The sequence below is a fragment of the Phocoena sinus genome, chromosome 11, assembly GCF_008692025.1.
Source record: "Phocoena sinus isolate mPhoSin1 chromosome 11, mPhoSin1.pri, whole genome shotgun sequence".
Taxonomy (NCBI): domain Eukaryota; kingdom Metazoa; phylum Chordata; class Mammalia; order Artiodactyla; family Phocoenidae; genus Phocoena; species Phocoena sinus.
The window spans coordinates 47,383,010-47,392,782 of record NC_045773.1 but is presented as its reverse complement, the minus strand read 5'-3'; the positions used below and the strand labels follow the sequence as shown (position 1 = coordinate 47,392,782).

Below are 9,773 nucleotides of genomic sequence, written 5' to 3'. Positions count from 1 at the left end.
CTTCTCTCTTCCTGCCCAGAACTTCTGGGCCTCAGGAGATGTGGCTCTAACTCAGTTCCTTGTGTGATGGAGTTTTATCCATCAGCTGGTCCCAAAGAGTCGTCTATTTTCACGTTCCCTGCCTGGCACAGGTGACACCAGGGTCTGGTCACAGGCCACTGGGACTCTGAGGCCCCAGTACTGCAGCTCCCAAACCACGCCACGGTCTGGCCTTCCCAAGTGATGGATCTCAGCCAACTCCTGGGATATTGGGGTCAGGGACATCCCACTTAAGACCCTCTGCTCTCTACTCACAGAGAGGACAGGCTTCAGGCCCTACCATGGGACAGGAAGTTCAAAATGCAAACTCTCCTAGAAAGATAGGCACGGACCGAATTTCACATTAACCCAGAGATGACGGGATGAAGAGAAGGGAGAAGAGAGAAAGGCAGGGACGTGCCTGAAAACAACAGGAGGGGTGAGAGACGGGTGTACATTTCAAAATGAAACTCACAGGGGACTGATTTTATAGCCAGGAATGGAATCTTCTCATTTCTGTGTCCCCAGCCCATGGCCTGGCACACGGTCAGTGCTCAACAGATGAATGAATGCACGCGTCAACGAACGGGTGAGCAGCTCAGAGAGCTGTTGTTTAACTGGGATAATGTGTGAGGAAAGGCTCTGCACCACGAATCCCTCAGTGCCGCCAGCGCCTGGCACACAGTAGGGCCTAAGTCGCTGTGTGCTTATGGCACGGGCGTGCCTCCCAGAGGTGGGGGAAAACTATGTCCTCTTCTTCCAAAGGAAGCTGGTAGTCTCTTTTGGAAGGAGAGCCTCGTCAGCATTGCTTTGGGGATTCAAACCTGCCCCCGACCGAGCTCTGTGAGCATCTCCCGGTTCTGAGGAAGAAGGGAGGCGAGGCCCTGTCTAAATCATAAAGACGTTGCATCCTGATACACTTTCCTCCCTTTCTTGTGGAGACAAGGAGGAGTTAGTAAATCCACATCCACAAATCTGCAGGAGCAAAATCTTGTCTTCTTGTATCAGAAGCTATAAGCTCATTTCTAATCCGACAAGTCCACACAAAAACTTGTACACAAATATTCTTATCAGCATTACCCACGATAGCCACAAAGTGGACACAACCCACATGTCCATCACAAGGTGAATGGCTAAACAAAACGTGGTACGTGCACACGATGGAATCGCATTCAGTCATAAAAAGAAATGAAGTACTGATACATGTTACAACATGGATGCGCCTTTAAAATATTATGCTAAATGAAAGAAGCCAGACACAAAAGGCCATATACTGTATGATTCTATGCCTATGAAATGTCCGGAATAGGCAAATCCATAGAGACAGAAAGCAGATTTGATTGCCAGGGGGCTGGGGTACCGTGGCATGGAGAGTGACCGCTAATGGGTGTGGGAGTTTCTTTTTGTGGTGGTAAGATGTTCTGGAATTAGACAGTGGTGATGGTTGAAAACTTTGTGAATATAGTAACAAAATACTGAATTATACACGTTAAAAAAGAAATAAGTAAAATTTTAAAACCAGAAAAAAAAAAATAGTAACACTGACCTATCAGGCCATTGGCTGTTGAACCTGGACGTCAAACTGTCAGCTCCAGAGCAAACAAACTCCAACCCATCATCCAGGGTGCACACCAGAGAGACAAATACAGATACACAGTTCATTCTCGTATCAAGATACGATACCTCTGGGACTTCCCTGGTGGCGCAGTGCTTGAGAGTCCGCCTGCTGATGCAGGGGACACGGGTTCGTGCCCCGGTCCGGGAAGATCCCACGTCCCGCGGAGCGGCTGGGCCCATGAGCCATGGCCGCTGAGCCTGCGCGTCCGGAGCCTGTGCTCTGCAACGGGAGAGGCCACAACAGTGAGAGGCCCGCGTACCGCAAAAAAAAAAAAAGATACGATACCTCTGAAATGAGTAAAGAGACACAGTGAACACTTCCTCATCTTCTTAGGTGGAGACACGTGTCTTTCTGCTTTTTGAAAAATGACAAACCTTCCTCTTAGACAAACATCTTATTGTGTCCCGTGGTCTCCTGCAGGCACATCTGTTGAGAGTGAGAGGGTCTGGGTCAGCACCAAGCATCTTTATGTATCCAGCAGGCATCTGGATGGGAGGCTGGGTCCCCTCAGGACAACGTCTGCTTTGAGATGGACCTCTTCTTGCCCTATTCGTGAACTGCTCAGGGAGGCCCGGCCACCAGCTCTCAGCAGCCTTCACGTCTGGCCTTGGCAGGGTGCCTGACTCACGTATGTGAACACACCCTGCAGAGCCTTGAATGGCCTTCATCTTCCTCACTGGTAGAATAATGGGGTCAGATTTGATCATGGAGTTGTGAAGAGTGTCCCAGGGAGCATCACCTTCAGAGGGGTAGGAGGTGAGACTTGGGGAGTGTTATTAGACACTGGAAAACAGGCTCCTTGTCCACAGGACCTCTCCGGGGCTTTAACGTGCTGAAGGGGGAGGCAGGATGCTTGTATGGATTAAGAGCTGAACCCTGGAGTCACACAGTGATTTGGGCATTCATTAGCTGTGTGACCTTGGGCAAATGACCCAACCTCTCTGAGGCTTAGTTTCCTCACCTCTAAAATGAGAGTAACAAGAGTACCTCCCTTCCCAGTGAGGCTGGGATGCTTCAATGTGTCAAAGTGGGGCTAGTCAATTACCATTCTGTGATTCACAGCTTGGCCTTGGCCCCTGTGGGAGCTCAGAAAGCACAGCAAATTGTGCCCTGTTGGATATGAAGGAGTTTTCCAGGGACAGGGGAAGGAGGAGGGAATCCAAGGCAAAGGGAAAAGCAGGCACAAAAGCATGGAGGCACGACTGGCTGTGGTGGCCTCGAGAACTGCTGAGATGCAGACGTGTGGGTGACTCAGGCACGGTGAGTGGGGGAGGGAAGGAGGCAGCAAGGGAGCAGCTGGAGAGGGGGCTGCGCCACAGCGAAGTCACTGGGAGTCACAGAACAGCTCTGGAGAGCATCCGGCCACTGCCACGAGTAATGGAGGAGAGCAATGAAGGTGCTATGTGCATGGGGAGGAGGGGCCCGCTGGACATGACCCTTCTCTCCCCCAGCCTCGTGGCTAAGAAGGCCCTCCCTCCTGCAGGGGATGTGAAAGGAGACCTCCTGGGGCCGGCAGTCAGGCTCAGGAGAGCTGGGAGGGCTGTCAGACAGCCAGGGGAGCCCCGGGGAACTGGGGCAGGTGAGCATCGCACTTGAAGCTATGCACGGGGAGAGGGTGCAGGCAGCAAACAGACTGTTTTGAACTAGGAATTAGATTCACATGGCGTAAGATACAAAAAAGTCATGGGGCCAAAAGGCAGAAGAGGTAACATGAGGGGGTGGGAGCAACCTCTGGGCCAGTTTCCTTTCCTAATAAGTAAAATAAAACTAGGCCCCAAAGTGAGGTCAAGCTTTTCTCCTTGGGACCAAGAGAATGGACAGATGCTCCTGAATTTGAAGAGCACCAGCCTGCGTGAAGTCAGGAAGGAACCACGCAGGCAGAGAGCAGTCAGGCCGCAGGTCTGGAAGCGGAGGAGTTTCAACTCCCCCTCCGGGAATTGCAGCTCACCCTGGCTGCTCTTACTCCAAAAACTTAGGAAAGGAAAAAAAGTAGGAAAGAATTAAGATGCCACACCTGGCAGTTTTAACTTACAAAAAAAGTATTTATTAATCTAATTTTCCTTCTCTTGCCATAATCCAGAAGCATGACGCTGACGGCCTGACATATCAGTGTGAAGTTGTCGAAAGCCCCACCAGTCACTGATTCCACAATTCCATGACTGGCCTTTGTTAGGCAACAGGACTGAAGTCCATACAGGAAGCCCACCAACCCCAGGGTCTCCCACACCTGCCATGGCTCACTGGGTGGGTTGTGGAGCGTGAGAATCAACAGCACCGAGCAGACGGACCGAGAAGGCTTCGGGCAGAACACTGCTGCGGTGTACTTCCCCTGACAGAAGCCGGAGCTGTCCACCCGCAAGGCTGCTCGGTCACAGGCCTGGTTCCCTGGGAAGCATCTCTCTTTGGCCGAGGGTCAGAAGGCTGCGCACCCAGATCGCCCTGAGAAGCAGTCCCCACACGCCAACCCGAGCCTGAGCCGCCATCGCTGTCTTTCCAGCGGGTCCGCCCAGCCCGCTGATGCTACTGCTGCTTGTGTGGAAGAGCCTTCCTGGGTGGTGGGAGCTCCCTGTGGATCAGGGTGAGTCCGCAGAGGATGAGGAAGACTCCTCCCCACCACAAGACCTCCTGGCACTCTCCATACAACACAAAACCCAGGAAGGCCTGCAGGACAGAGAGAGCTGTGAGGCTGGGCAGGCACGTACCCACAGGATGCGACCACAGTGGGTGGGCACCACCTGACTCTCCTGTGGCTGAGTGCCCTCCTAGGGTGGGAGGGAAGGTCTGGAGCTGGAAGTCTTGGGCCTGAAACCCATCTGTTACCTTCAGCATATCTCACCTGGAGAAGTGGGGAGGGTACCTCCTCACAGCATCGGACCCAGCAAAGTGCACAAGAAAGCCCAGCAGAGGCCGGCAGCCAGGCCCAGCACACAGCTGGTCCATCAAGTCCTCCCCGCCTGGACTGCAGGGCTGAATGGCTCAGCCCCACCTGGGAGAGAAGAACCTCGACCCTCCGCATCTCCTGCCTGAGTTCACAGACCCCTGAGGAGCAGCAAGCAAGTAGGCTTTTGACAGTTGGACTTCATCCCCATCTAACTTGAGAATTCCTCCAAGTTAGAGATTAGAGGAGCAGCCACCGGGACTCAAGACACAGCCCAACCTCTGCTTCAGTTCCTGGCCCTTCTCCTATGTAGAAGCAGGGGTTGCCCAAGGACAACCCACCCAGAACCCTCCCAGAGCCCAGGTTTGGGACAGAGAAACTGTACGCTCAGACTACTCACCGAGCTGAGGATATTTGAAAAAGTCACTGTGACAGATGCAATGGCTGAAGACATGGAGAAACTGAGGCCCCGGCTAAAGAACGTCCACATCAGAGAATTGGTGGTAGCCATCACAATAATGCCTAAGATGCAGAAGCCCACGTTCACCTGCAGGAGAAAGTGTCACTGCAGCCACGGCCAGCCCTGGGCAGCATGACCGGCAGACCCCCTCACAGCAGCCAGGGTCATGGCTACTGCTGGCAGCCGGGCCACCACAGCCTGGGGGTCCTCAGAGCTTTCCTGCACAGGGCTTCACTTAACCCTCAGCAGGGCGCACACCCATTTAACAGCTGAAACAACCTCTTAGAAGACAGCTATTTGGCCATCTTGCCAGCCATGTGACCTTGGGCCGAGGTCAAATGCGAATTCCTATCCAGTTATTTTCTATTGAACACCAGTCTCTTACTGCCCCCACAGTGACCAAGGCTTGAAGTTCAATCCCAGAGGGCCAAGTACTTATTACTCGATATGAGGGATAAGTAAATCAGGGGCAGAGTCCTCACTTCCCGGGAGCAGGTAAAGCATGTATAAGTCCTGTCTCCCCGCCATGCTGTGAAGGCTACATCCCACTCGGGCCGGTCCCATTGGGCATTCTTGAGCTTTTACTGTGTGCCAGGCCCTCTGCTAATTGTTTTAAGTACATTTGCATTTGTTCCTTAACTTCATTTTACAGATAAAAATCCTGAGGCATTAAGTAACTTGCCTAAAGTGCCACAGCTGGGGGGAGCCGCCAGGATTCAAGCCCAGGCAGTGTGGCTCCTTGCTCTGAACCAGGACACAGCCATTCCTGGGGAAACCACACCTGGGACTATTTGAATGGCGATCCCAAGCATCACTTGGAGAACTTGCAGATTTCTTTCTTTTTTAAAGAAGAGCCCTGAGAGAAGAGAGGACCTTCAAGAAGCCTCCTACACAAAGGATATGCAGACCGCTTGCTTGGTTTTGAGTTTTAAACCTGCCTGCAGACAGAGCTGCTTCCTCTGGGGGGATGGTGTCCATCTAAACCTAATACTCTCATTTCTCGGTAACAGTTTCCCAGCAACTGAATATATAGTGTCTCGAGGAAGGAGTCTCTCTGCATGATTTACACAGAAGCACTGTATGTGCCAGTGCCAGCCTGCTTACGTAAAGGCTTATGAAGGTCCACTGCACAACTGAGAAGACAAGAAAAACCTCATGGCTCACAGTCACTCATCTTACTTTGGACCACTCACTCCAAGAATTACAGCCAGCAGGATACCAACCGCAAGCATGGCAGCTCCCACTGGGTTAGCCCTAAACAGGCTTACACCTAAAGAATCAGCCTGTCTACTGATTCTTAGGTCAGGGCCTAACCCTGGGCTGCAGATGCAATGAAACCTCTTTAACAAGCAGAAGCTGGCCTATGACTCGGGTGGAAGCGGCAAAGACGTACACCTTAGCAGACATGGGAAGGTAGTTCAGGAGTTCTCAGCATTGGGGGGAAATGTCCAGAACATTTCTCTCAGTCAAAATGAGAGATAGAGGGGCTTCCCTGGGGGCGCAGTGGTGGAGAGTCCGCCTGCCAATGCAGGGGACACGGGTTCGTGCCCCAGTCCCGGAAGATCCCACATGCCGCGGAGCGGCTGGTCCCGTGAGCCACGGCCGCTGGGCCTGCGCGTCCGCGGCCTGTGCTCCGCAACGGGAGAGGCCACAGCAGTGAGAGGCCCGCGTACCACAAAAAAAAAAAAAAAAAAAGAGAGATAGAGAAGACATTCCTGGTGGTCCAGTGGCTAAAACTCTCCCAATGCAGGGGGCCTGGGTTCAATTCCTGGTCCCGGGAACTAGCTCCCACGTGCCCCAACTAAAAAGATCCCACGTGCCCCAGCTAAGACCCGGCATGGCCAAATAAATATATATATTTTTACAAAGGTAGAGAGTAGATGTAGGAGGTGTGCATCTTCCCGAAAAGCGAACTAACCCAATCGGAGAACAGACTTTAGGTGCCCCCAAATGCGGCGCCGCAACGCGTTGGCCCGGGGACGCGGAGGGAATCCGGCGGAGGCGTCGGTGCAGGAGGCTGCGCACACACTGCCCCTCTCGGCCTGTGACATCCCACCTTGGAGCCCGCTGCGCCAGCCACGGACCCTCGGAGGAGCACACTTCGCGCTGGACTGCGGCCTCACGTGACGCGACGCTCACGTGGGTGCGGTGGCCAATAGAGGCTCCCCGAGGGCCTAGAAGGGCGGGGCCGCCGGCAGAGTCCTAGGCCTCCTTCTCCCGGCGTTGGCTCCTTTCCGCGTTAGGTTTAGGCTTTCCCTGGCGCGGTCCTGGACCGATGTCCAAGGCTGACAGTGGCGGTGGTACTGTGGTTGCTGATGTAGACTAACTCTTCGTGGCCTAGCAGTTTCAATCCTTGTCATTAGGTGTGGTCCAACATCGGGTCCCCTGGGAATCTGTTTAACTCCCAGGTCCCGCCCCACGCCCGTTGAAACAGAATCTACTTTTTAACAAGACCCCCCAGGAGATCGACATGCACCTCAGAGATACTTCGGCAGAGGGCGCCAAAGACCTGCAGACTCAGCAAGAACGTGGGCTAGGGTTAGGGCTTCTGACAATTCAAAAGGCCCTGATGGATATATGCTCATTGTAAGAAATTTAGAAAGTATATTAGAAAATTTCATCCATAATCACTCCACTCAGATAATTGGGATTAACATTACTTCCAATTTCCAATGTACTTAACTTTTAAAATGTTTTCGTTTAAGTAGTACGTTTCTTTGAAAATGAAGTGCTGTTCAAGTGTATAAAGGCTAATTACACTATCCAGGAAAGTCAGTTATTACCGTACTTTTCCTACAGGTATAGTTTTATATATAGCACACGTTAAAAAATAGTGCATATACCATGTATGGGACTATTTTTCTAAACATGATTTCATAGTGCACATACTGTCCAGCAGCATTGTTTTTTTTCCATTCAGTAAGTTTTCATGTTAGTCCTTACGTGCCATCCTCTCACAACGTGGCTTTGTGGCTCCAATAAAAGCATGGATAACCCTGATAACTCCTATTAAAATTTCAAACTGGCCAATTTTTGTAGTTGTGAAAAGCGAGGCTCTGAGAGGCACTGTGCCACTTTGCAAAGAGCTGTGTGAACCCCAGCGCAAAGATGATCCCATCAGAAAGCTCTTACCTTACTTGGAACCGACAGGAAATTGAGTGGTGCTGTGCTGGATCAACTGTGCCTGCTTTATAAGTTTTCTTAGAACAAATGATGCCTCTATTAGCATTAGAGGTCGAGCATCTCAGAGCCACCTCCTCCGTAAAGCAGACTCTGCTACTCCCCTACCTTTACACCACTCCTGTGGTTGTCTGTCTGCCTCCCTGCTAGCCTGTGAGCTCCTTGAGGGCAGGGACATGTTTCTTTCTTCTCTAGGTCCCCAGTGCCCAGCACAGGGCCTTGTCCTGGTGATGATGGCTGAATTGATACCATCCTTGGACACCCAGCTAGGAAGTAATTTCTGCCTCCTGGACAAAAGCTCCCATGGGCACACGTATCACCTGCTAGCAATCTTGTTAAAATGAAGATCCTGACTCAGGTCTGGAGCTGGATTAAGATTCTGCATTTCTAACAGGCTCCCAGATGGTGCTAACGCTGCAGGCGGCAGGGGGAGTGGGGGGTGGACGGGGGACACACCACACTGAGTAGCGAGTCTGTGATTAATCGTTGCCCTTAGCACACTCACACGCCTTGCAACATACTTACCTCCCTAACTGGGCTCCATCAGGCAGATGTTATGCACGTCTTCTCTTTGTTCTGCCACAGTGCCCAATATTGTGACCGGCTCCTGTCCTTGCTATGAAAGTTTGAGTGAACAGACTATGATTTGATTATAAAAGATAAAATTTTAAAACTTACTAAGAGCACCATGGTGTTAACTTAACTGGGAGTGTGAAGGGGAAGGAATACCTCATCCCACATTTATTTGATGGTATTTTTAAATTAATTTTATTTTTGGCTGTATTGGGTCTTCGTTGCTGCACGCAGGCTTTCTCTAGTTGCGGCAAGTGGGGGCTACTCTTCGTTGTGGTGCACAGGCTTCTCGTTGTGGTGGCTTCTCTTGTTGCGGAACATGGGCTCTAGGCGCCCCGGCTTCAGTAGTTGCGGCTCACAGGCTCTAGAGCACAGGCTCAGTAGTTGTGGCGCACGGGCTTGGTTGCTCTGCAATATGTGGGCTCTTCCTGGACCAGGGCTCGAACCCGTGTCCCCTGCATTGGCAGGCGGATTCTTAACCACTGCACCACCAGGGAAGTCCCCACATTTATTTAAAAAGCAATGAAAACAGACATCAAAGATGGCTTATGGACAATAGATGACCTATCGAGTTCTGGGAGACCCATTCAAACTCTGCCTCAAATTTAGGGCCTAAAGTCACAAATTTAAGAGGCCTTAGGGGCCAAGGAGGGAATTTAAATGTGTGAAGTTCCCCACCCCCCTCCCATGAGACAGGAGGGATGGGTGTGGCCTGTGATGACCTAGGGAGTGAATGTTTGTCTTGTCTCTTTTATGCCCTCTCTCCAACAGTACCTCGGTCTCTTCCTCCCTTCACTTTGATGGCAAAATATTAGCTCTCTGCACAGACACTGAATAGAAATACAGAGGCAGAGTTGTGGAGGAAAAAGAGAGAGTAGCTTTGTTCTTTGCCAAGCAGAGCAGGCTGACGCCTCAAGAACTGTGCCCTCCTCCCTGGGGAATCAGGAAATGTCTTATAGGTGGGGCTTGCAGTCTGGGGTAGGTGATAAGGATCAAAGTAGTGAAGGTCTTGCATTCTTCTCTCTGCTTTAATTTCTGTTCATCTC

At 51.5% G+C, this 9,773-nt stretch overlaps 1 long non-coding RNA gene across 1 annotated transcript; it reads right to left on the bottom strand.

Moving 5' to 3' along the window:
- Positions 1-3,653: 3,653 nt before the first annotated feature.
- LOC116761792 lies at positions 3,654-5,279 on the bottom strand. The gene is made up of 2 exons (XR_004352108.1): positions 4,915-5,279; positions 3,654-4,297 (listed from the first exon to the last, which is right to left on the bottom strand). It is a non-coding gene; the product is annotated as an uncharacterized LOC116761792 (long non-coding RNA).
- Between the last annotated feature and the right edge of the window lie 4,494 nt (positions 5,280-9,773).